At 36.6% G+C, this 6,175-nt stretch overlaps 1 pseudogene; it reads right to left on the bottom strand.

Moving 5' to 3' along the window:
* Positions 1 to 5,175: 5,175 nt before the first annotated feature.
* On the bottom strand, positions 5,176 to 5,503 carry LOC128056647 (60S ribosomal protein L36-like; annotated as a pseudogene).
* Positions 5,504 to 6,175: the final 672 nt, after the last annotated feature.

Here is a 6,175-nt window from a genome sequence, read left to right as displayed (position 1 = left end):
AGGCTCTAAACAAAAGTACTATTCAAGAAATTAACATAATTCAAAAATCAAGTAGTTTACTTTTTTCTGTGACATAATTTACTTATTTTTCTGCTATTTTCCTCTTCTTCTTGTTGTTCAGTCGACCAGTCATGTCCGACTATTTGTGACCCCATGGACTGTATCATGCCAAGCCTCCCTGTCCTTCACCATCTCCCAAAGTTTGCCCAAAGTCATATCCATTGTGTTGGTGACGTCATCCAGCCATTTCATCCTTTGATGCCCTCTTCTCTTTCTGCCCTCAATCTTCCCCAGCATCAGAGACTTTTCCAATGAGTCAGCTATTCACATCAGATGACCAAAATACTGAAGTTTCACTATTTTCTTCTTACTAAAGCTCTAAGATTGTTTTTAGCAATATAATCATTCATTAGAAGTCAGAGCTTATTTAAGATCAATCAGAATGGAAAGTATTACTGAAATTAAAATATAAGTCAAGGAAAAATTAATTTGTATGTACATTTAAAAATTTTTGCTGAGCTTTGAAAACATACAGTGTTAATAGGAAGCAAAGTACCCTTGTATTGACTGTGCAGCCAACTGTTAAATGAGAAAAGTGTCTTATTTTTAATTTTGAAGATTGACTACTTTTGAACACTAGTTATCTTTTAAAGCAGTCTAATTAAATTCTTCACTTAAGCCATCTAGGCTAGAAAGATCATTATATGAAGAAAAATGTTTAAACTTGTTTTCATCTGCAAATCAAGGACCTTTTAAAATGTGATATTTAATTAATTTAACCATTTTGATAATTTAATATGAAAATTTCTATCCATTGTAAAAGGCAGTATGAATAAAGAGAGGCATAGGCCCTTGATGTTTGAAGTAAAGGTTTTTTTTTTTTGCACCTTGCTAGATTTTCCCTGCACCTTGGCGTCCAAACTAACCCGGCAATAATTCACAATTTCCTATGAAACGTCTGATGCAAGTCAACATCTCATTTATTTGGCTCTCTTTCCTTGGATTCCAGATCAAAATACCCCTATCCTCTAAATACAAATACATTCAATACCCTGAAGCATTTTAATAGCATAGTGAGTATCCCTCCTTCAGTAACATATATTTTTTTCTTATCATCATTAGCATCAGTTAGGAGTTTCTTAGAATTGCAGAATCTTAGTTTTTACACCAGAACTTTGAAACAGAATCTGTATTTTATAATGATCCCTCCTAGTGACTTAGCAGCAGCAGCATCAGTGATTTTTGAGTACATTAGAATTTTACAAATATTACTTTAGAGAGAAAGAAAGCCTTAGTCCTGAAATTGTATTTTCAAATATTTTATCTTTTCTAATTTTGGGCATTTAATTGTTTAAACTTTTTATTATCCTATTAATATATGAAAGCTCTCTAATGATGTGCAATGTTATTCTGCTGCTGCTGAGTCGTTTCAGTTGTGTCCGACTCTGTGCGACCCCATAGACGGCAGCCCACCAGGCTCCGCCGCCCCTGGGATTCTCCAGGCAGGAACTCTGGAGTGGGTTGCCGTTTCCTTCTCCAATGCATGAAACTGAAACGTGAAAGTGAAGTCGCTCAGTCGTGTCCAACTCTTGGAGACCCCATTGATGGCAGCCCACCAGGCTCCTCCGTCCATGGGATTTGCCAGGCAAGACTATTGGAGTGGGGTACCATTGCCTTATTCTAGTTGTTGGCAATTTGTTTCCATGCTAATTCTTCCTTTGTTCTACTGATTTCTAAATTAATACTGTTCTGGTCAGATAATATACTTCACATTATTTTGATATTTTGATGTTTATAGAGTTCTGTTTTATGACCCAGCATTTTGTCTATGTTGGTGAATGTTTCATGCGTACTTGAAAATGATGTATACTCCATAATTGTTAGATATAGTAATCCAGTGTCAAATAAGCCAATTTCTTAACGGTGTTAAGAAGCCTTCTATATCTTTATTGACTTTTATGATTCCTATCAGCTATTGATAGGGTAGTGTTAAAATTTCCAAAGTTGCTTGTAATTTGTCTATTTTTCCTTTAAATTTTTTAGTTTTACTTTTGTATTTGAAATTCCATTTTTGGTGATCAAGTACAGCATAGTTTGTCTGATGTTAATATACCCATTCCTGCTTTCTTATTCTTAGTGTTCTCAAGGTATATGCTTCACCACCATTTTATTTTAAAGCAGTCTCAGTTCAGTTCAGTTCAGTCACTCAGTCGTGTCTTGACTCTTTGTGACCCCATGAGTTACAGCATGCCAGGCCTCCTTGTCCATCACCATCTCCTGGAATTCACTCAAATTCACGTCCATCAAGTCCGTGATGCCATACAGCCATCTCATCCTCGGTCGTCCCCTTCTCCTCCTGCCCCCAATCCCTCCCAGCATCACAGTCTTTTCCAATGAGTCAACTCTTCGCATGAGGTGGCCAAAGTACTGGAGTTTCAGCTTTAGCATCATTCCTTCCAAAGAACACCCAGGGTTGATCTCCTTCAGAATGGACTGGTTGGATCTCCTTGCAGTCCAAGGGACTCTCAAGAGTCTTCTCCAACACCACAGTTCAAAAGCATCAATTCGTATCATATAGACAGTCTTGATTTTTTTTTTTTAATTTGGTCTTACAGTCAATACCTTTAAAGTATTCATTCCTTTCCCATTTATTTTATGTTTGGCATTTATTCCAAACACTGATGTAGCCTATATTCCTCAGTTTTATGTTTTTTGATTAGTAACATATTTTCTATACTTCTCTGGTGGCTCAGATGGTAAAGCATCTTGCTTGCAGTGTGGGATTTGATTTGTATTTTCTCTGTTGAGTTTTAAGATACACCTTTTTGCATTTTATTTGATTGCACTGTATCTTTAACTTATCCCAGTTTATACCCAAACAAATATATGAAATTTACAAGCATATAATTCTATTTAACACTTTTCTGTCCTATATGCTCTTGCTACTTATCTTCTAAATAGTCTATAATGCTGCCATGTATAATAGTTTTTTTTTCTTTAAACAACTACCTTGCAGAAAAATTTAAAGATATATTTAAAGTTTCATCATGTATAAACACATGTACATTTATGTATAATTCGATTTTTTCCCTTTGGACAGAGAAAGAAAAATATATTACTTACATGTGGAATCTAAAAGATGGTAAGAATGGACTTGTTTACAAAACAGAAAGAGAATCACATAAGAAGAAAACAAATCTAGGGAGGAGGGATAAATTGGGCTATTGAGACTGACATGTACACACTACTATATACAACATATATAACTAATAAGGACTTACTGTATAGCACAGTGAACTCTACTCAATAATCTGTAATGACCTATTCAGGAAAATAATATTAAAAAAGAGTGGATATATGTATAACTGATTCACTTTGCTGTATGGCAGAAACTAATACAGCATTGAAAATCAACTATACTCTAAAAAAAGTTAATTTTAAAAAAGGTGAGAGTTTTTAAATACAGATTATTATAACATACACATTGTTCTGTGCCTTAACACTTTTGATTTTATATGTTAGAAACTTTCCATGCAGATTCCAGCTGTAGCTCAGAAGTAAAGAATCCACCTGCCAGTGCAGGAGACACAGGAGATTCAGGTTCAGTCTGTGGTTCAGGAAGATCTCCTGGAGTAGGAAGGCAACCCACTCCAGTATTCTTGCCTGGAAAACCTCATGGACAGAGGAACCTGGTGGGCTACAGCCCATGGGTTAACAAAGAGTTGGACATGACTTACTGACTTAACAACAACAAGTTATATTTTATAACAGATGCATGTTTTTCCATTGTATAGGTATGCTATCATTGATTTAAGCAGGCTAATGTTGAGTATTGCTTGATGTTAAAAACTGTTTCAGTGAACAATCTTTCCTTTACATCTTTATATACAAGTGATGATTTCTGTAGAGTAAATATCTAAATGTGGAACTACATAACAAAGAAAATACTTTAGTTGTCATAGATGTTCTTCCAAAAAGATTGCACCAATTTACAGTTCCATCTACAGTGTATAAGAGTGCCTAATTCTAGGACTTACTTTTAAACAGTTATTGGCTATAATTTATATACAAAATTACTCTTTTAGGAGTACCATTTGACATATTTTCTAACTGTATAAAATTATATATCTTTCATTACAATGAAAATACAATATCCATCGCCCCCAAAAGCTCCGTTATGACCATTTAAAGTGACCCCTTCTTATCTCCAGGCATCCACTAATCTGTTTTCTGTCATTACTAGCTTTGCCTTTTACAGAATTTCATGTAAATAGAATTAAACAGTACCTATCTTTTGCTTATGAATTCTTTCACTTAACAAAGTGTGTTTTAGTTACAGCTATGATGTTGGTCATTTTATTGCTGACTGGTATTTTATAGGATGGTTAAAAGATAATTTGTTTATCCATTGGTCATGTATGGATATGAGAGTTGGACTGTGAAGAAGGCTGAGCGCTGAAGAGTTGATGCTTTTGAACTGTGGTGTTGGAGAAGACTCTTGAGAGTCCCTTGGACTGCAAGGATATCCAACCAGTCCATTCTGAAGATCAACCCTGGGATTTCTTTGGAAGGAATGATGCTAAAGCTGAAGCTCCAATACTTTGGCCACCTCGTGAGAAGAGTTGACTCATTGGAAAAGACTCTGATGCTGGGAGGGATTGGGGGCAGGAGGAGAAGGGGACGACAGAAGATGAGATGGCTGGATGGCATTACGGACTTGATGGACGTGAGTCTGAGTGAACTCCGGGAGATGGTGATGGACAGGGAGGCCTGGTGTGCTGCAATTCATGGGGTCGCAAAGAGTCGGACACGACTGAGCAACTGAACTGAATTGAACTGATTCTCCATTTGATTGACAACTTCAGGTGTTTCCAGACTCTAAGATAAATAAAACTCTGAATACTCATGCGTTAGTTGTATGTGTGTGTTTTCACACATTTTATTTTGTTTATCTGTTCTTACACAATGGGATTGCTAAATCATATAAGTGGCATACATACTGCTTTAAATTTCTCAAACTGCCCATGCCATTGTGCAATACTATCAACAATGTAAGAGCATTCCAGTTGCTCCACATTCTCTCCCATACTTGGTAACGTCACATTTTTATTTTTGATTTTAATTTATTTATTTTTTAGTTTTTGGCAAGATTTATTGTGAACAGAAGGGAAGGGCTCAGTCCTTGGCTGCCGCTTTCCTCATGGCAGAAAAATGTTGCTCAGCTCCTCTCTCTTCCTGTTTGCGTGGATGTGTGTCGCCACCCTTTTCTTGATGAACTTGAGGGCCCACTTGTCCTTGGAGATCTTGAGCAGCTCCATGGCTCCTCGCTCGTAAGGGGCGAAGCCACACACCTCCCGGATCATGTCCCGCATGAACTTGGTGTGTTTGGTGAGATGCCCGCGGCAGCGGCTGTGCCTTGGCTTGCCCACGTTCTTGGTCACCTGTGACCCTTGCTGAGGCCCGCGGCCATAGGGTAGCACATAGCCATGGCTGTTGTTCTACAATGGCTGCCGTGGCGGAAGGACCACATTTTTCATTTTTAAAATTTAACCATTCTAATGGGTGTTGGTGGTTTTTATTGCATGTCCCTGATAACTGATGATGTTGAACTTCTTTGACGTTTTATTATTCATTCATGTACCTTCTTTGTGAAGTATCAGTGCAATTGTTTGACCCATTTTATATTTGTTTGTTTGTTTTCTTATCATTTTCATGCTACTGACACATATGTGGAAAGAAGCGTGAGAAAATGGACTTGGGAAAGGAAGCAAGGCTTGTATCTGATTATTACAGAAGAAAAGACTCATTAAGAGATTTCAAGCTGTCATTGGGTACTGATTTCTAATATAATTCCACAGTGATAAGAGAACAAACTCTATATGATTTCAGTACCTTTATACCATGAAATCTTTTCACCTGGTTTTACGTCCTTGGATATGTTCCAGTGTCCGTTAATTTATAGTCTATGGGAATTTGAATAGAATTTGTATCCTACTATTCTCTTAAAATTGTAAATTTTAATTAGGTTGAACTGGTTCATAGTGCTTTTCAGGTCCACTATACCCTTCTACTTTGTGGATAGTCATGCTATTAATTTTTGGAAGTCTGATATTGAAACTCCAACTAAAAATCAATTTATATACTTAAAAACTAATACAGTGGAACTATGTGTAAG

Source organism: Budorcas taxicolor, chromosome 11 (assembly GCF_023091745.1).
Source record: "Budorcas taxicolor isolate Tak-1 chromosome 11, Takin1.1, whole genome shotgun sequence".
Classification (NCBI taxonomy): domain Eukaryota; kingdom Metazoa; phylum Chordata; class Mammalia; order Artiodactyla; family Bovidae; genus Budorcas; species Budorcas taxicolor.
The sequence above is the reverse complement of the archived record's forward strand: the minus strand, read 5'-3'. Positions and strand labels throughout refer to the sequence as shown.